The 21874-nt window shown below is 36.7% G+C and overlaps 1 protein-coding gene across 1 annotated transcript in view; it reads right to left on the bottom strand.

The window, feature by feature from the left end:
- The window catches only part of LOC5567281 (putative uncharacterized protein DDB_G0277255), a 470679-nt gene extending 449326 nt beyond the window's left edge, over positions 1–21353 (bottom strand). Inside the window, exon 1 of the mRNA XM_021837646.1 lies at positions 21297–21353. The gene's annotated coding sequence lies outside the window, so the exon portion shown is untranslated. The remainder of the gene's footprint in view (positions 1–21296) is intronic.
- Between the last annotated feature and the right edge of the window lie 521 nt (positions 21354–21874).

Raw genomic sequence — 21874 nt, 5'->3', positions numbered from 1 at the left:
CACGTTCGCCTAATCTGCCCATAAAAGCATAACTGTCCCATATTGATTTTCGAATCAACACCTATTTTCATCAAAACAATCATGTTTCAATATTTACTTTACTGCCCATAAAGGCATAACTGTCCCATATTGAATTAGTAGGCATTGAGAAAATAGCGCTCAAAGTTTGAGTTTTTTCTTCTCATACAAAGGTTCATAGTTTTCTAGTACATTCCCACATGCAATATTCATTTAACACAATTGCACAGATAACTTATTTTGCTTATATTGATCAGCAAAAAATATAAAATTGAACACAATTCACGCCTTGCAGTTGCTATTAGAATCAAAAGCTCATGTAGAGACTGTTATGCCTTTATTTTTCAATATGGGACTGCACCAACTTCATATTTTTTTACAACATTTTCGAACAAAGTGTGTTAATTTTCATATGCATAGTAAAGTATACATTCAAACATAAATGTTGCGACGAAAAAAGGGGTTGGTTCGAAAATCCATATGGGACAGTTATGCTTTTATGGGCAGTTTACCAGGCATATAAAAATTTACACACTTTGTTCGAAAATGTTGTGGAAAAATATGAAGTTGATGCAGTCCCATATTGAAATATAAAGGCATAACGGTCTCTATATGAACTTTCAACCCAAATAGCTACCGCAAAACGTGATTTGTGTTCAAGTTTATATTTTTTGCTGATCAATCGAAGCAAAATGAGTTATCTTTGTGGTATTGGCATATGAATATGGCGTGCAAAAATGTACTAGAAAATTATGAACATTTGTATGAGAGAACAAACTTCAATCTTTGATTGCTTTTTTCTCAATGCCTACTTATTCCATATGGGACAGTTATGCCTTTATGGGCATTAATATTTTGAACACTTTGATTCTAATTCCGGACAGCTCATGAAAGTCAATGAAAGAAAAGTCATATCATTACCGTAACCCCGGATGATCAGCGGGGTAACATTAATCGGAATGACTCATCTCGTAAAAAGTTTGTATCACCATTTATTGATGGAACATTTCCAAATCACGAATGGTGCTTCCCTTTCTTATATTCATAAGCTAATTTAAGTGAGAATTTTTGCGAAAATTGCGTTAACATTATGACAATGATTTCAATGGGTAAGGATGACACTACCGAAGATTCATGTCTCACATAAGTTCTGCAAACGATATGAACAAGGAAAATGCGGTTCTTACTAAAAATGGCATCGCCGAAAACGATTCCGTTGTCAAAACTTTCATAAGTATGCTCAATTTGGCAACATTAACGAATTACTGTAAAGAATATAGAAATCCCTTAGGAAATTGCCTACCTTTAGTCGTATTCCGTGGTTTGAGGTGTTTTAAATTTTAAAATAACTCAAAGAGTAAATGACCTGTAAGCGTTTGGCCTTCATATTCGGCTTCAGTGCCATGATTTAAGTAAGTAACGATATTATCAATATTACCGAACGTTGTTTCCATAGGTGATCAATGTTATCCCATGTCAGCCATATCAATAAATCACTTAAAAAAATTTTTTAAACATGCTTAAATCTTTTAAAAAACAAAATGCAGTTCATATTCACGAGCTATGGGTAGCAGTACTTGTTTTAAAAATATAAAATTTGCAACATTTGCATTTTCAAACGAAATATTTAAGAAATATTCAAAAAATGATCAATGTTACCCCGGATTACGGTAATTGAAATCCTCAAACCACTTAAAACGCGTCGAAACCAATTGAGAATTCTAAATTTGAATAGATATCTTTGAGAAATGTTTATTAAAACGAGCCTTGAAATTAATAACTTTGGAGCGGCATTTCCCATACAAAGTAGAGTGTCTGGAATTTGAAGCTGTCCGTAATATGAATTAAAACGGTACCTAAAACTTATTTTTTGATGTCTTAGAAAAGAGTTGTATTTTGCCATATTGGAGAAGTGAAGAATTTTGTAGGGAAGCTGCATGTATATTAAAATTATATCGATATAATCGAAAATTAATCGTGCAAGGTATATTTTAAATGAAGAATGAGGCCATATTTTGCATGCTTGATGAAAGATTCACTAAAAAGTTTGATACACTTGTGCACTATTCTTGCACATTTTCGAAATGCATAAATTTTCGAAGAAAAGGGTCATTTGGGGCTACTGGCGTTCGGGATAGTTACATTCGGGGAAAAGAAGCATACTCGTACCAAACGAGCATATTTTTCATTTATTTAGTTAACATCTACACAGATAACACTGAATCAACAATTTCACGCCACAATACTCGGTTCGTGGCCGCATCTCTCCATCCTCGGCCCCGCCCCACGCTCGCCAAATCGATTCGCACCTGATCCGCCCACCTAGCTCGCTACGCTCCACGCCTTCTTGTACCAGCCGGATCCGAAGCGAATACCATCGCTGCCAAACGAGCATATATATGTGATAAATATTTGAAAAGATTTTGAAAAATTTCTGAGGTTAAAAAACTTCAAAAATTTCTGGAAATCGATAATAAAATACTGTCAAAGAATTTCTTCGGTCTAGAAGTGTCACTTCAATAACCCACAATGACTTCCGGAGTGCATTTGCCGATGAAATGTAATATTTGTGTAGTCTTGTGTATTCTTAACATCAGTTTACAACCCACAACCCTGCGTCTCCATCATTTTTTTACATGGCTCCATTTTTCACGCTGAGCGCAGTTTTGCGCAAAAAATGACGCTTACCAGAAAACCTAGAGTAAATTTGGAGCCACTTATTGGATAAGAACTGTACCACAAAAAAGTACTTGCTTTCACGGAATATTTTACGAAAGTATCATGAAAACGTGCACTTTCGCATACTCTGTATAACTACGAATTTGAGGATAAGTTCACGCCTTTCGCCATTGAACAAAGGTTTCCCTATAATTTATCTTGTGGCTTCTGGCTTCTGGCTTTTGAGGCTGTTTGGGCTCGTCAGGAGTTAATCATCAATGTTACTTTCTTTTCCCTATCAGCCTAGATAACCGCGTAGTGTCGGTAGCGGTTGTTTCAATTGGCTAAGAATTAACACTACGGACTGCCTGTTCCGGTGGTAAAAGTCCATCTCACAGGTGACCCCTAATTCATGCGGCTTTAAGCTTACCGTGCCTAAGAATGGATGGTTAGGGGGGTCTAAATAAATCCTAACCGCAAACGGATCCTGTGGAGTACCAGGGCACCCTCTACAATATTATGCCCTTCCTGTGCTACCCGGAGCAATGGTGCAGGTGACCTTGTGTTTCTCCGAGATAATCGGCTGCCCTTCTTCAGTCTCAACCCTGAGGCTAAATAAGGATGAGATTATTAATACGTTGAAATTTAGCTTAAATTTTCACCTTTATGGTTTCGCATTATGCGTTTTACACAGTGTATTCTGTGCTTTTCGCTTTTGGCGACTTTTAACCCGTATAGGCCTGAGTGCAAGAGAAAAAACTGAAACCCTCGCCGCTCAGCGAATTCTTAACGGATTCAAATGATTTTTTGTCAGTTCACTGGCCCACATATCTAGTATCTGGAAGTGGCCAGAGGAACCCGGAAATATTCATGTGGCCTGAGTTATTCCGGTGGATCACTGGGTCAAGTTGGGTAAAAAAGGCTATTTTTGGGACATGCCAAGTTACCTTTATTTATTTGCAATGACAATCATTTTAATTTGCATAAATCATTAAGATCTGATATTCAACATAATAAATTAAGTGTTTTGCACCGTTCAAAATATACCTAATGTGGCCACTCGGACGTAATGCCCAGAAGAACTGGCAGTAGATTTGTTGGATACTAAACCGTTTCAACTCTCGAAAAGTAGGAATTAAACATAATTATGCACTAATATGCGTTCCCATAAGCTTGTCACAGATGTTGATACAAATTGGCCACTTTATTATAAGTTCGAGGCGTCCCTGAACTCGAAAATGGTCATTTGTAGAATTAATCAAATGCAGAACTCTTAGTTATCCAATATAATCGTTTCTCAAAAGGTTTACACTGATGCAATTTTGCTAAAATTCCGTCATGTAGTGGCCACATTATAGCCGATTCCGGAAATTATCTGGGTCTTGAAATTTGCCTACCTTCAGGGGCACAAACGCACAGCATCCTTCTCACCCGACCTGACCCAGTGATCCACCGGAATAAATCCGGCCACAAGAATATTTCCGCGTTCTTCTGTCCACTTCTAGAAACTAGATATGTGTGCCAGTATACTGACAAAAAATAATTTGAATCCATTAAGAATTCGCTGAGCGGTGAGGGTTTTAGAATTTTTGCTTTCACTCAGGCCTATACGGGTTAAGAGATACTGATCTGTTTTTTTCGTGCTGAGATTGTGAAAAGGTTAATCCTGCCTAGTTTGGGTAGTGGCTACGGTTAGGATAGCTTAGTTAGACCAATCTTCAGCATAAAATATCAGCTACGATCAATCTTTGTAGACTCATGCAAATGGTACAGTTCAAGTGGCGCTAGTCCAAAAAACTTACTTTTGTGAACTTTTATCTAAGTAACCTTGTGGACCCAGTTTTTGCTACTTTCAGCAAACTTGATATGGCATACTTGCGTTCCATACCTCGTGCATGCGTGCTCGTTAATAAAGCAATCGTGTCTACACTCATTTATAAGTCAACTACTAGAGATGTATGTGCTGTCACAATCGATATTTCTGTTGGTGACCTCAATACGAAATACGTCTTTCGTTTTGTGGTGTATTTACCACATGATGAACCATCCCCTATGGATGATTTCAAACGAGTTGTCGTCCACTTCCTATGAAAAGACCTTCTGGTGATACTCATCACATGATCTGGAGCTCAGATATCAATTTGAGAAGCTTCAGTCTGATGGAATACTTAAGTAGTTCAAATCTTGGATTACTTATTATAGGAAATCGCCCCACCTTCATGTTACCTGCTAGAGAAGAAGTGTTAGACATAATGCTCTGCTCGAAAAGCATCAGTAACGAGTAGACGAATTGACATGTATCAGATTTTGAATCATTATCTGATCATCGCTACATCTCTATGTGAACATATGAATGTAAATTCGCAGACTTTGCATTTGTTATATTCCACCAACTGGGAATTGGTTATGACCAAATTCCATGGATTCTCTGCGTCCATTGGAAATCCTAGTGATTTGGATGTGTCCACTTCCGGTGAATTGGGACACAATTGTCCTTGCTTCGAGTGATCTCACAATTGCTTGCCACTTTGCTTATAACAAATGTTCCTCACAACTCCCTTCGCGGGACGAGTGGACGATTCCAATTACTTGGTAAACACTTATTAAGTGAAACTGATTTCAGAAACCTGAATCTTCATGACATTCTGTTATTTTTAACCAGCTGTGGTAATGAGCTATAGGCTCTCTTTACGCTCACGCGTTTTGCAGTGCCCTTTTTAGGGCGCTGTAGTATTACAAATCAATTTCGCATGGTTTAAATGAATCTTCAAATTTCCAGTACTTGCCAGTACTGTACTCGTCATTCACATTTGTTAAAGTCTGTTTGTCATAAATTACATCACAGCCAAATTGCTTCCTAGAAGATCTCCGGAAACCTTCCATAAAATATGCATAATAAATTGTGACACTCAGTCAGCAGTTTAACGTTTACCAAACTGTGCAGCTAAAACATTCTCGCTTCCTTTATTTTGAGACCTTCGTAATTGTTACCACATGTGCGCAAACAACGCAGGCAAGTTTTGAAAACTCACTCGCTTCGCTCGTGCAGTGTCCAAGCTTTCTCCATACCTTTGAAGATTTCAATAAAACACTTTCAGTCAACCATCCAAAGAGTTCGCATGTTATCTCCTGAACTGAAACTATCCGAAGTTCCGATGCCTGATACCAAATGGCATACCGTGACAGTGAGTGATAACGAACAGTAGAAGAAACAACAGTGATAACAAACTTTAGAAGCATCACAGTGTTGTAGAAGTGCTAGAAAATCAGCGCCAGAAAGCCAGAATAATGGGTTGGTTCACATCGGACAATTTTGTGACCAACAATGTCGCGATCCCGACAACAGAACTAAGAATAGCCGTCGGTGCGGTAGTTATGGTGGTGGCAATTGTAGTGATTTACCTACTACTCAGAGTGTACAATAAGTACCAGAAAAAAGGGGTGCAAAACTCGATACGTCGAGAAATACAATTGAACAACGTAAGAACGGACAATACAGTCGCAAACAATTAAAGTATCTTACTATCGAACGACCAAATCAAAAACAATTATGTGCAAGCAACGTTGCGAAAAAGTTAGTCGACACCAATAATCGGAAGAAGACAGTGTACAGTGCTGATTTCCAAGGCTTCGACCTTGATGACCAATTTGTGCTATCGGACACGAAACAAAACGTTGAAACTTTAAGTAAAGGTGAAGACATCAATTCGGTGCGGAGAGTGATAAGCAGACCAAAACCTACTGACGCCATGATAAGCAGAGATGTACAGCGGTGATCCAGGAAATCGTGAGACCAAGGAGGAGCCGAACATCACAGATAAGTAAAGAGCAAATGTTGAATCACAACCCTTACAAACAATTATAATAATTTTTTTTGCATGATTATATACAAAAAAAAAAAAATTTTTTTTTTGGTAATTTCACTACATAAAAATGTGTAATGCCTAGCGAAACGTACATTCTTAATTTAGATAAACTATTAAGAATCGAGCAAAACATAAGGAAATCGATTAACAAAAATACTAAACCCGACACGCTACAAAGTAACGTAGAGACAGCTCGGTTATTATTCCAAGAAATAGAAAAAGAGCTTATAGAAAGGCAAGACGAAATTGCCGATACACAACTATTTACGTATATAAAGAAGGCTAGAAACGCAATAGGTTATATTGAACAGACTTGTAAAAGCAAGATAGTAAAGATATCTATTCCTCACCATCAAAATCACACAAATATGGCTTTCGATGCAAGATTAGCCGCATCGATACTATTGCCCTTCGATGGGGACAGTGAAAAACTGTCCAGTTTCAAGGACAGTGTAAAATTTCTAAAAACAGCAACAGAAGCGGCAAATCACCCAACACTCAAACTTTTCATAATAACCAGAATCTCAGGAAAGGCACGCGATGCATTGCCTACCGACATCGACGATAAGTCGATCGACGAAATAATTGAACAAGTAAGCAAAAGCTGCGAAAGCAAGATAACCTCAGAGCAGGTACTTGCCAAATTAAAGACTATAAAAAGAGGGACAGCGAAACAACAATACTGCGAAGAAGTCGAATCGCTCTGCAGTCAGCTGTCCAGGGCATACATTAAAGAAGGCATTCCACAAGCGATAGCCAAGAAAATAGCTACGAAAGCGGGCGTGGAAACACTAATTAAAACCGTTTCCACAGAAAATGCGAAAATCGTACTACAAGCTGGTTCGTTCCCAACAATCGAACAAGCTATCCAAAAACTTAATGAACTACCTGACAATACCGAAAGCAATGATGTCACCCGTGTTTTCAATATAAATACAAATCAAAAGCGATTCCAAAATTTTAACCAGGGTCATCAAAGAAACTGGAGAAGAGGTGCAAATAATAATAACAACAATTTTACACGCCGTGGCCCCCATGCGTATAATCAACGTTTCCATTATGCACCACGCTTTGACAATCGACCGCATAACGGTAACCATCGTGGTCGCAATGACTACCGTGGTCAACCACCTCAAGGGCGGCAATCGCATAGAGTATATTATGCTGACGCGCAAAATGCCGTACTAGCACCAAATCCAACATACTTGCAACAACCTCAAGTTCAAAGTCAAGGCCATCCGATCTGGAACATGAGCCCTCAGCAACCGCAGCAACATGTAAACAATCAAACACAGAATCAGAATTTTTTAGGAACAATGGGTCAATATACTCAATCAATGTAGCAGCGTCAAATTTTGTCATTTTAACAATAAGCGTTTCAAACCAACTATGCTCCTTCTTAGTTGATTCAGGAGCGGATATTTCACTACTAAAATTAAAAGTCCTAAATCGAGGAATACCGTTCAACCCAAATAATGCATGTGTGTTACGCGGGATAACACCTGGCGAATCTAAAAGTTTAGGAACAATCAATTGTTTAACATACATACAAGATACCGTTTTAAATAGCACCTTTCACCTAATTAACGACGATTTCCCGATACCTACCGATGGTATACTGGGAAGGGATTTCTTGACATCATATCGATGCGAAATAAATTACGACACGTGGATTTTAACCGCAAACGTAAACAACAATCGAATAGAAATCCCGATACAGACAAACCTGAATGGATCTACTTGGATCCCTGCCAGATCAGAAGTATTTAGAGTAATAAATAACCTAAATACAGATAAGGATGTAGTACTCACCTCATCCGAAATTCAACCGGGCGTATTCTGTGCGAACGCCATTGTAAATAGGAACGCACCTTATACTAAAATAATCAATACTAATGAATATCCGGTACATATAAGTAATTCTAATTTTAAATTTATTGACTTAGAAAAATTTTACAAAGCAAACATTTATAAGAGTAACGATTCTAATCGGCTAGAAAAGTTACAAGCAGAATTAAAATTAGATGGGACTCCTTCATTCGTTAGAGACCGTCTAAAAAACTTGTGCAACGAATATAATGACATTTTTAGTCTTAAAGATGATTTACTATCATGCAATAATTTCTACAAACAAACGATTAACGTTACGGATAAGGCGCCGGTTTACATAAAAAACTATAGGAATGCACAATGCCACAAAGAAGAAATCTGTCGTCAAGTCGATAATCTGATTGAAAATGATATTATAGAACCTTCTGTATCTAATTACAATTCACCCATACTACTCGTACCTAAGAAGTCGAGTGATGGTGATAAGAAATGGAGACTGGTAGTAGACTTTAGGCAACTTAACAAAAAATTGTTAGCCGATAAATTTCCACTGCCAAGGATCGACGATATTCTCGACCAACTCGGCAGAGCCAAATATTTTTCGACACTTGATCTCATGTCAGGTTTTCACCAGATTGAGATCGAGAAAAATTCCAGAGAGTTCACCGCGTTCTCTTTGCAGGAACGTGGACATTTTCAGTACAAACGATTGCCGTTTGGACTCAACATAAGTCCAAACAGTTTCCAAAGAATGATGTCTATTGCACTCAGTGGCTTGAGCCCTGAGTGTGCATTTTTATATATCGACGACGTCATAGTCGTAGGCTGTTCCGTCGAACACCATTTGACCAATTTAAGGAAAGTTTTTGAATGTTTCAGGCGAAGGAACCTTAAAGTAAATCCTTCTAAGTGCAATTTTTTCAAGTCGGAAGTGACTTTTCTAGGTCATAAGATCACTGATAAAGGGATCTTACCCGACAGTTCCAAATATGACGTTATTAAAAATTACCCAACACCACAAAACTCCGACCAAGTGCGAAGTTTTGTGGCGATGTGTAATTATTACAGACGATTCATTCCACACTTTGCAAGCATATGTCATTGTCTGAATAAACTTCTAAGAAAAAATGTAACTTTTGACTGGACCGATGAATGTCACAAAGCATTCGAGAAATTAAAGAATACCCTATTATCTCCAAGAATTTTGCAATACCCAGACTTCCAAAAACCATTTATTTTAACGACAGACGCATCAGATTTTGCATGTGGGGCAGTCTTATCCCAAATTCACGAAAACAATGATCTGCCTGTTTCTTTCGCTAGTCGCGCGTTTACAAAAGGCGAAGCAAACAAGCACATCATTGAAAAGGAGTTAGCAGCTATACACTGGGCGATAATGCACTATCGTCCATATTTACTAGGTAGAAAATTTTTAGTTCGTACTGACCATCGACCGCTAGTATACCTATTTGGGATGAAAAATCCATCCTCAAAGTTAACACGGATGAGGATTGATCTTGAAGAATTTGACTTCGAGGTAGAATACGTCCCAGGTAAAAGCAATGTCGTGGCAGACGCATTATCTAGAATTAATTTAACATCAGAAAAACTTAAATCAATGAACATTCTACAAGTGCAGACTAGGTCAATGCAACGCAAACCAAGTCCAGCCAACACTAATATTCAAACGAATTCACCGAAGCCTGATCAACTTCGTGTGTATCAAGCAGTTAATAATGAACAAATTTATAAACTTAAAAAACTACAATTTACTTTGCAAAAACATAGAAGTGAACCAAGAATGGCAATCAATATTCTCGAGAAAAACTACAAAAAGGGACTAACTCTAGCGTTAGATCTTACTATCAGCAGAAAAGAATTGCCAAATGTATTCAAATTAATAGAAAACGGTACTCGCCTACAGCATAGGACAGAACAAAGCTTTGAAAGTAAGAGCATTGCTATTTCGACTAGCGATGCCATATTTCACTACATAAGCATCAATGATTTCAAATCTATAGGAAATCAAACGCTTAAAGATATCACTATCATAATTTACGAACCTCCAAAAACCATTACCAATCCCGACGAAATTCATGAAATTTTGCGACACTATCATGATACACCTATCGGAGGTCATGTTGGCATAAACCGTTTGTACAAGAAGCTCAAAAACTTGTATTACTGGCCAAACATGAAATATATAGTGACAAAATTTATCAAATCATGTGAAACATGCAAAAAGAATAAGCATTTAACAGGAGTGCAAGAGAAAATGGTAAAAACAACAACTCCAACTAAAGTATTTGATGTTGTTGCTATAGACACAATTGGACCATTCACATTAAGCAACAAAGGAAACAGATACGCAGTAACCATACAATGCGATCTGAGCAAATACGTAATTGCAATACCTATTCCCGACAAATCTGCTAATACCATTGCAAGAGCCGTGGTAGAAGGATGCATTTTAATTTACGGACCGATGAAAGCAATCAGAACTGATCAAGGTACAGAGTATAAAGGTATATTCGATTCAGTTTGTAAATTGCTCAACATCAACCATACTCTAGCAACCGCTTATCATCCACGAACGTTAGGAGCGTTGGAAAGGAATCACAGATGTTTGAACGAATATCTGAGATCTTTTGTCAACAATCTGAAAAACAATTGGGACGAATGGATATCATACTATTGCTTTAGTTACAATACTACTCCGAACACAAACCACAATTATTCTCCATTTGAAATAGTTTTTGGAAAAACAGTAAACAGCTTTGAACAAATGAATACGAATCAAATAGACCCAATATACAATTATGATTCTTATGTTAACGAATTAAAATTCAAATTACAATCCATACATCACCATATTTTTCAACAAATCGAGAAAGTTAAAGAAACAAGAACACACCAAGCAAATCAAACAATTGTACCAACACCACTCAGAGTAGGAGATAAAGTTTATCTAAAACTAGAAGGCAGAAAAAAGTTAGATATAGTACAAGACGGACCACATATTGTAATAGAAATTGATAACGTAAATGCAACTATACAACATGAACAATCTGCAAATATAGTAAAAACTCATAAAACAAGATTAATTAAACAAAACCAAATAATGTAATAAAACAATACACAACGACGAAGTAAGTGAGTTCACAACAATCTTTTCGAATGGCTACACCATTCTTCTCTGAGGGGGAAGGTGTAGTATTACAAATCAATTTCGCATGGTTTAAATGAATCTTCAAATTTCCAGTACTTGCCAGTACTGTACTCGTCATTCACATTTGTTAAAGTCTGTTTGTCATAAATTACATCACAGCCAAATTGCTTCCTAGAAGATCTCCGGAAACCTTCCATAAAATATGCATAATAAATTGTGACACTCAGTCAGCAGTTTAACGTTTACCAAACTGTGCAGCTAAAACATTCTCGCTTCCTTTATTTTGAGACCTTCGTAATTGTTACCACATGTGCGCAAACAACGCAGGCAAGTTTTGAAAACTCACTCGCTTCGCTCGTGCAGTGTCCAAGCTTTCTCCATACCTTTGAAGATTTCAATAAAACACTTTCAGTCAACCATCCAAAGAGTTCGCATGTTATCTCCTGAACTGAAACTATCCGAAGTTCCGATGCCTGATACCAAAGCGCTGTTCGAACCCATTGTGGTATGGAGCTACATGCTCTCATTTCGCTTATGCGATCTTCCCTCTTCAAGGGACCCCACTTCTATTTCCTCCCATCTATCCCTTCCCTTTCCTCTCCCAACGGGTAGATGATGAAATAGGCTCAAAAATGGCGATGGCACAAATCTCCCAAATGGCGGGGAACGTGCCACTGGAGCTGGCCTTCTGATACCTGATACCTGGCTTCTGGCTTCTGGATTTTTCGCGAATATTTAAGGCTCAAGAATCCATCATTCAATAATCAGCAATCATCAAACATGAAAAACCAGTTTTTTCATTCAAATTTAAAGAAATCCTCATTAAAATCTATCACTGCCTTACAGATAGCAAGTGTAATGCAATGATAGATTTTCTTGAACACTGCTTCAATTTTGAGCAAAAAAACTGGTTTTAAAAATGTGTAAAACGATTATGGTTATTTTCCTCGTTATATGATCATATTTACGTGTTAAAGAAGCCTCGATCCCGTGAAGATGAAGAGGGACGTATTGACCCGTTGGGGCGTATTACACCGAGTTACCCTATATGTTTAATACCAGTAATAGATCGTTGCACGCCTGACATAACCTCGAAACTCCATATAAAAAAAAGTCAACAACTCCAGCAGTGAATGTTAAAGAGCAGGACAATCAATTGAGCGTGATGAAAGAGGGACAGGAAAATTTTTCGTGACGTCACCATGCACGCTTCTATATGATGTGTGAGGTTGGAAGGTATCATACTACGCCAACATTTACCAGTACGACTAAATGTTGTCTTAATTGTATTGCCTATATTCCAGCTTTACGACCTTATGACCAAACCATGTGGTTTTTCTAACATTTCATTTTAGTACTTTTGTAAGGTTCTATATCATTGCCTTAGGAAATTTTCATATATCATTTGACCAGTAGGTGAATTCCGGCGAACAATTTCTTCGAAGAGAAGAAAATTTCTTCCATTACGCACCAGCAAGAAAATTTTCTTTTCTTCAAAGAAAATACGCGCTGAAATTCGCCTACAGTTCATGGAAATACGCACAAATTCAACAGTAAAAATTTATCGAAACAAACATAACAACATGTTCGTATCAACTAGAATAATGGGGAAAATTCCGAGAAAGTTGGAATAAACAGCGAATACAAATCTAACATTTTGAAAGGGATTTTACATAGCCTATTGAACAATCTACTACATGGCAATAAAATGGCTGGCTTAACTGGTGGTGGATAAAATTGAAGAACTGTCACTACATCTCCTAACTTTGAAAAATTCTCGATGGCTCAATTATTATTCAATTGCTTTTTCTTAGTTGAAGTATTTGAAATTTTGAAATTAATTATCGAACTTTCGCCACTATACAATGATCCGAGATCAGTAAATTAATTCCGGAGAATTTATTCTTCTTTTTCTTCTTCTTCTTCTTTTTCTTCTTCTTCTTCTTCTTGACATAATGTCCTCACTGAGACAAAGCCTGCTTCTCAGCTTAGTGTTCTTATGAGCAAGCTCTCAGTTATTAACTGAGAGCTTTCCTTGCCAAAGTTGCCATTTTCGCATTCGTATATCGTGTAGCAGGTACGATGATGATGCTCTATGCCCAGGGAAGGAAAGGAAGGGTAAGGAAATGTCCATTACGAAAAGATCGTGGACCGACCGGGAATAAGTTGTTTGGAGTATGAAACAGCCTGGATACAGTTTTCTTCATTTTAGGCAAAACCTTGCTTCATATTTAAAGTGAAACATCTCGTAATTCAAATATGGCCGGCACAATGGGCGACTTGTGCCCCTACTCACGTTTTCAAACACACTAAATTTGAAAAATAGATTAAATGTGAAAAATGATTGCAATAAATGCAAAATCCTCCATCGCACCAGTACACTTAATAGTTTTCAGTTGAATTTGGTATAGCAACTAAATTTTATACAGTCAACTCTCCAAAACTTGATATTGAAAGGACCATCGAATTGCAGAACACAAAACAATTAATTGAATTAACTGGCAACACTGTTGTTTGGTTGATACGCGTTATATCTTGCATATTTTGTGATTGATTTTATAGAGTGTAATTTATTTTTTTAATTATATTTCATCATTCGATTTGAACGTGAGTGGCATATATTTCATTGTTTGTAAGTCAGTCATATTGATTATGTGCTAAATATAGATAAATAAGCAATTTTAAAATAGAAGGGTATGATATCTTCACAGAAGAGATGAATATATGCTTGTACTGAGGTGATGCTGATGTTGTATTGTTGACTGCTGCTGTTGTTGTTGCTGTGTGATTGGTTGTTGGCTCTGTGGCACGCAAATAAAATTTACTAAACCTTGTGTATGAGTGCGGAAGTGATTCAGGTTGTGCTTGCTAAGTGGTTCTATCAGCTGCAACAGGGGAGAAATACATGCAAATTATTTTGGTCGACAGATTTAACGAAAATCAGGCGAACGGGCGTCTTACACAATCAAGCCGTTGGTTCGTGCTTGGTGTACTGGTGCTGTAGTAGTAGGGTTAGTAGTACACTTTGTGGTTCTGTTACAGAAGAAATGCATGTTGAGTATCTCTAGTTCAGCAGGTAGATTCGGTGAAATACGAGCGAACGGGCGTCTTGCACATTGTAGCCGTTGGTTCGTGCTAGGTGTATTGGTGCTGAAGTAGTTTGTATAGTAACACACTTGTTCTGTATATTCAAGGAGTGAAATTATTTGCATGCAAGACTTGCACGCAAATTTGAGTAATTCTCGCTGGGTGGACAGAAATAGCCAATCTTAATAACGAGTACCCAATACTATACAATTAATTCGCAATCCTAATGTGCACCTTAGATACTTATGAACTTTTTCATGGTAGCTTCATATGCAGTATGTTAGCAACAATACTTTGATTTTGATGTGTGTATGCAAATGGAAAATGGTTTATGATATCATCAAATTCTATTAACAGGCTCCAATATCTATTTTTAGCCGTTTGCAAATAGAGTACTGACTACGATAGCCCTTGCATAACTTTCATTTTTTAAAGTGGTGTGTGTAACGGTTCATTTCTATTTGCAGCAGTATAAAGTTGTTTACCTTGGTTGATTGATTTTGGACCTGTGACTGTTGTATCAAATCTGTATCAATGGAAGGCGAAGGTAGCATTTGCGTCGAATGCAATAAGGTCGAAAGAGATGCCAGTAAATTAATAACATGCATGTATTGTTTCGCTGAGGCGCATTTTAAATGTCGTAATTTAGTTGGCAATGCGGCCCGCCGTATTAAAGACAAAATGTATTTTTGCTCACACAATTGCTCTAGTATTTACCAACGAATTACAGAAATGCAAAATCAAAAATCTTTGATAGTTGACACGCTTGCCGCTGAGCTTAAGGGAGCAGTGTCGAGTGCTGTGTCTCAGGAGATGAAAAACGTTAGGAGTGAGGTTCATCAGATTACAACTGCGATAGAGCGATCACAGCAATTTTTGTCAGACAAGTTCGAAGCAATAGTATCAGATTTTCAAGATTTGAAAAAGGAAAATGAGCATTTGAAACTCGAAATAGATAGGTTGAAACATACGCAACACACTTTGTCGAATACGGTTCACAAACTGGAACACACGGTAGATAAAAATGCTCGTCTTGCTAATTGCAACAATGCTGTAGTTTTCGGGGTTCCTTTCTATCCTGGGGAGAACACGACAGAAATAGCTAACAAAATATTAGCCTGCTACGGTGTGAATGTTGGTTCTGATTCGATTTTGTCAGCCGAAAGGCTCAGTGGTAATAACAAAACCAAAAATGCACTAATTCCTATTCGCGTTTCATTCAAGGACAGTGGTATGAAAGAAACTGTTTTTGATAAAAAGAAGGAGTATGGGGTGCTCCTTTCATCTGCGATCAATACAAATTATCTAATAAATGGCAAACCAACCCCTATTACAATACGCGATGAATTAACTCCGTTGTCCTTGGAATTGTTGGGTAAAATGCGCGAGTATCAGCAAAAACTGAAAATTAAGTACGTCTGGGCTAGTAGAGGTGGAAATATCTTAGTTAAGAAAAATGAGCACTCAAAGCCGGAAATAATTAAAACAAGGGATGATTTGCATGAATTGATTAATCGTTACTGTAACCACTCACCGGAGAAAACAACTCCATCGCCCAAAAGAAAGTGTGGCAACAATAGTAGTAATAAGTAATTTAAGATAATGTGTTTTCTTATGTATGTTTATATATTTGTTTGTATTCAATGGCTAACGTAATAAATGCTTATCATGATTGTATCAATGAATTCAATTTGAACTATCCTGAATGTAGTAATGATCAATTTCGGATCGCTCAATGGAATATTAGAGGCATGAACGATCTGCGAAAGTTTGATAACATTCCATTATTTTTAGAAAGTACTAAGGTTCCAATTGATGTTTTCGTTGTTGGTGAAACGTGGTTGAAGTCAAGCAATAGTGGTTTATACAATATAACTGATTTTAATGCAGTTTTTTCTTGTCGAGAAACATCGTCTGGTGGTCTTGCTGTTTATATTAAAAGTGGTTTGAGTTTTGCCGTTTTGAATAATGTTAGTTGTGACGGATTTCATTTGATCCATATCGAAGTCAAGAAAAATGGAATTTATTATGAAGTGGTTGGCTTATATAGGCCACCATCTTTTGACTTCTACCGATTTCACGTAGAAATTGAAAATATTTTGTCCGTTCAAAACAGTCGTCTTCGTTTCATAGTTGGTGATATAAACATTCCTGTTAACCTGTCCAATAATAATGTCGTTGTGCGTTACAAAAACCTCTTGGAATCATACAATTATAGCTGTTCAAATACCTTTGTTACCCGTCCAATCAGTAACAATATCTTGGATCACCTTGTATGTAACAATGATGTTTTGGGTCGAATAAGAAATGATACTATTTTTACAGATGTCAGTGACCACTTACCTATAGTGTCTTCACTCGAAATCTATGGACCTAAGGAATCTGTTATACTGACTAAACAAATAATTGATAGAGATAAAATGAATGCTCTCTTTACACAGTTTTTAAATAATTTTGTTTGTGGTGATAATGTTAATGATTCTATCTCTACTATTACAAATACATACAGTAGTATTTTGGAACAATGCACAAAAATCAAGAGTGAACAAGTGAATTTTAAATCAAAATATTGTCCTTGGTTAAACCATTATGTATGGCAATGGATAAAACTTAAGCGTAAATACCGTAAAAAATTGAAAAGTGATCCTCATAACGAATACTTAAAAAGTATGTTCATTTATGTTTGTAAAAAAACTGATAATGCAAAAAAGAAATGTAAAAAGGAATTTTATGGGAATTTATTAGAAAATACTTGTCATGCCAAATTGTGGAAAAATTTAAACACAATTATGGGACGCTACTTGGCAAAAACTTGCATTGAGCTTAACATTGATGGACGCAAAACATCTAGCATCTCAGAAGTCTGTGATATATTCAACAATTTCTTTACTCAAATCGGTACAAATCTTGCTTCAAAAATATCAATATCCAACTTAAATCCGTTGAGTAATGTTAAAAGAGTAGGGAGATCTATTTTTCTGAAACCAACGAATGCAAATGAAGTAATTGACATAATAAAAGAACTCAACGCGAAGAAGAGTTGTGGTCCAGACAACTTTCCAGCATGTGTCTTTAAGAACAATGCAACTACATTTTCATACATAATTGTTGATCTTTTCAACAAAATGTTACAACAGGGGGTATTCCCAGATTGCCTTAAAATTGCAAAGGTAATACCTGTTTACAAGTCTGGTGACGCATCAGATCCAAGTAATTTTCGGCCTATTTCCACTCTCTCAACATTTAGTAAAATTTTCGAGAAATTATTAGTGAATCGTTTTATCAGCTTTATAAATCAAAACAATATTTTATATAAATACCAGTACGGGTTTCGAAAGGGGTGTAGCACTACAACAGCAACAGTCGAACTTGTAGAATTCCTGCTTAGCAAAATTGACAGTAAGTGTATAGTTGGTGGCCTCTTTCTTGATTTAAAGAAAGCGTTCGACACGTTAAACCATAGAATTCTTCTACAAAAATTGGAATGCTATGGGTTCCGAGGTTTGGCAAACGACATTATTCAAAGTTATTTAACAGACAGGCAACAATTCGTAGCTATTGACGGTTGTCGTAGCTCTCTACAAACGGTTAACGTTGGAGTCCCGCAAGGGAGTAATATTGGACCGCTTCTAATTTACATCAATGATCTTGGAAACCTACCACTTCAAGGAATACCCAGATTGTTCGCTCACGATACAGCAATTTTTTACCCAAGTAATGATACTCCATCAATTATATCTTCTATAAACAGTGATTTACAAATTCTCATGCAGTATTTTGATTGCAATTTACTTTCTTTAAATTTATTAAAAACTAAATACATGTTATTTCATTCCCCACGTAAAAAAATTACTACACACATGGACCCTTCTGTTGGACAAGTTGCTATTGAGAAAGTTTTGAAATTTAAATACCTAGGCTTAGTGCTTGATGCCAATCTTTCATGGGGAAGTCACATAGAACACATTCAAGGAAAAATTGCTTCTCTTTGTGGTTTGATGTATCGAGTTAGACCATTTGTCCCTCGGAACGCACTTCTTAAATTCTATTTTGGTTGCATACACTCCCATCTTCAATACCTTATCATTGTCTGGGGCCATGCCTGCAAATCCAAGCTTAAAAAACTACAAGTCCTACAAAACAGATGTTTTAAAATAATTTATTCTCTACCACAATTGTACTCTACAAACCAACTTTACACAAATTTAACTCACAAAGCACTTCCAATACGTGGATTATGCGAACTTCAGTCTTGTTTATTTATGTACGATGTCATAAAAAATCCCAACATGCACCATAATCTGATTCTGAATACCAGAATTCACGGACACAATACAAGGCATGCTAATAATTTAGTGAGATCCAGAGCTTCCAGTAATCTTGGCCAAATGCGAATATCCTTCTATGGTCCTACTGTATATAATTTAGTTCCAGAGCAATTGAAACTGATAAATAGTAGATTATTGTTCAAAACAAGTCTTAAACAGTTTTTCAGGTCCAAAATTAATTCCTTCCTTTTATAAAACCATATCAACTGCCAGATTCTAGCTACATTCTTTTGAAGTACACTCTATAAAATGCGATAAATTGTTGTGTTAAATATGTCATATTATTTCTGTTCAATGAAATTTCTAGCGAATCAGGGATCCCTTTAAAGGAAATCAATTCCACTGGGTATCCCTAGTTAAGTTATTATTGAAGTATACCTTACACACACCGATAAGCTTCTTTTTTTTGTTTTGTTGTTAGTTTTTTAGAATTTAAGTGAAGATGAGTCCACTACCAGGGGGCTCATTAACAGAGCTTTTTGGTGTGGGGGTAAGCGGCGGGTAAAAAAAAAAAAAAAAAAAAAAAAAAAAAAAAAAAAAAAAAAAAAAAAAAAAAAAAAAAAAAAAAAAAAAAAAGTTGCACTGCGATCCAAGGAAATATAGAGTTAGCCATGATTCTCCAACTCAATATCGTGATACGGAAAATCGAGTAATAAGAGTTGTCTGTACATTAGTGCGATTTAAATTAAAAAAAAAAAGTTTGAAAACCCAATCTCCTATATCTTCCTTGGAGGGGCCCAGATAGCCGTAGCGGTAAACGCGCAGCTATTCAGCAAGACCAAGCTGAGGGTCATGGGTTCGAGCCCCACCGGTCGAGGATCTTTTCGGGTTGGAAATTTTCTCGACTTCCCAGGGCATAGAGTATCTTCGTACCTGCCACACGATACACACATGCAAAAATGGTCAATCGGCAAAGGAAGCTCTCAGTTAATGGCTGTGGAAGTGCTCATAAGAACTCTACGTTGAGATACAGGCTCTGTCCCAGTGGGGACGTCAATGCCAAGAAGAAGAAGAAGAATATCTTCCTTGCCATCCTTACAGTAAAAATAGAGTTATGTGAAATTTTTAGCTTTCTAGGTGGCCCAAAGACGATGTTAATTTATATAAAAATTTCTATAAAGAAACTTTGAAAAATGTTCCACACACGTTAGTACTGGAATGTAAGTACAAACTTAAGCTTTGAATTTCACATAACACTATTTTTACGATAAGGACGGTAAGGAAGATATGGGAGATTGGTTTTTCAATCTTTTTTAAAATTTTGAACCATCCTATTGTACATATTATTGATAATTCATATCTATCAAATATATTCAAAAATGAGTCTTAATCGATAGCTGAAGAATGTCCCTCGCTACGCCAGTGCTCTAAATTCGATGACTGGCTGCAGTCACCGGTGCCACAGTTTTGATCGAAGCACCAAAGTGGGTGGTGATTCTGTACTGCGCCAAAGTGGGTGCGGAAATTGTGGTGGTACCGAAGAATGGATTTTTTCCCACTGGAAATAAAACACAGGCAATAAAGCGTTTTTTCCTCCTATCCTAGGTTGGAATAAGCTTCTTCTGATTGTTTTGAATATTCCAGTCATAGCGTTGAGGCGGATTTTGGCGTTTTTTTTTTTTTTTTGTTTCCCATACCAATCGATTCCGCTCGTAAACGTCCCCCTTAGTTTAACGATGATGATAAAATTGACGGAAGAAATATTTCGTGCGTTTCGTGCGTGCGTGCTTGCTTGTGTACGTACAAAATGTAACTTGCCTGAAGCGACAGTTATAGACTATGGCACCTAGAGGAAAAGAGGGAACGACGACGATAATGGCCGATGGTTTAACTTTGATAAGACTGCAATGAGAAATGCGGGAAGAGGAAACGAGAGTGTGACACGTTTCAGGAAGAGGGTGAGACGTTGCGTAAGACTGGATAAGCGTTATGGGATTGTTATCGTCCAAAATGGGATACACTCGGATCTCTGATGGAGAATCGCTAGTTGTTTTTTCTTTTAGAGCACATTTTCATTTTTCGTCAATTTAATATGCCTTGAGGAAACATTTTCTTCTGAGAAAGAAATTAGGAACTGACATTTACTTTGATGAAGGATCATTAGAATGCGGCTTGCTATTCTAAACTACTGGTAGCACAAATAATTGGACATTCTAAACCGGATTCATTGTTTTGGATGTATGTATAACTTTTTTTCGAATTCACGTCAAATAATTTTGCCTTCTCCTATTGATACAATTGTAGCACGTCGCGTAAGTAAATCAAATCTGGAACTGAAGTAGAATCGATTGGATTTCAACTAGTAAGATACGAAAAACATGAATTGGTGTAAGTACTCACAGTATTTTCATACACTATGGTCCATATATCACGTTCAACATATTAAGAGAATCGTACCTGAAAAAAATATGGAAAATTAATGAATTATTATTTTTGATAAGTTTGACTGTTTTTGACTGTTGGCCAGAATAAAGCTGATATCTAGCATTGATAAGCAACATCAGTATAAATGTAACAAGCGCAATTTTATCATGGTGGTTCAAAAGAATTTCATCACTTGCTTTATACAAGAACTTAACCCCTCTACTGGCAGCTTCATTTTTTACCGCAAAGTAAATATTCAAATCGTTATAACTTTATTGTTTTTCAATATTTTTGCACCATTTTTTCACAAGTTCTCAAACAACTCTTAGGATCTGGGTCGATATTAATTATTGGTGATCTGGTTTTGAAGATATTCCGATGTTCCTTGGGGGACCGACATTTTCCATATAAAATGCCTTTGGCGGCCATTTTAGTTTTGATTAATTTATCAAAAAAATAAATTGTGGGCTATATAATGCCAAGTAATAAGAAGCTTCTCTGAAAAAATCATTCAAATCGGTTCAGTATTCTTGGAGATATCTGAAAATTACGAG

This window comes from Aedes aegypti, chromosome 1 (assembly GCF_002204515.2).
Source record: "Aedes aegypti strain LVP_AGWG chromosome 1, AaegL5.0 Primary Assembly, whole genome shotgun sequence".
In the NCBI taxonomy this organism is placed as follows: domain Eukaryota; kingdom Metazoa; phylum Arthropoda; class Insecta; order Diptera; family Culicidae; genus Aedes; species Aedes aegypti.
This window is presented reverse-complemented; position numbering and strand designations above follow the sequence as displayed.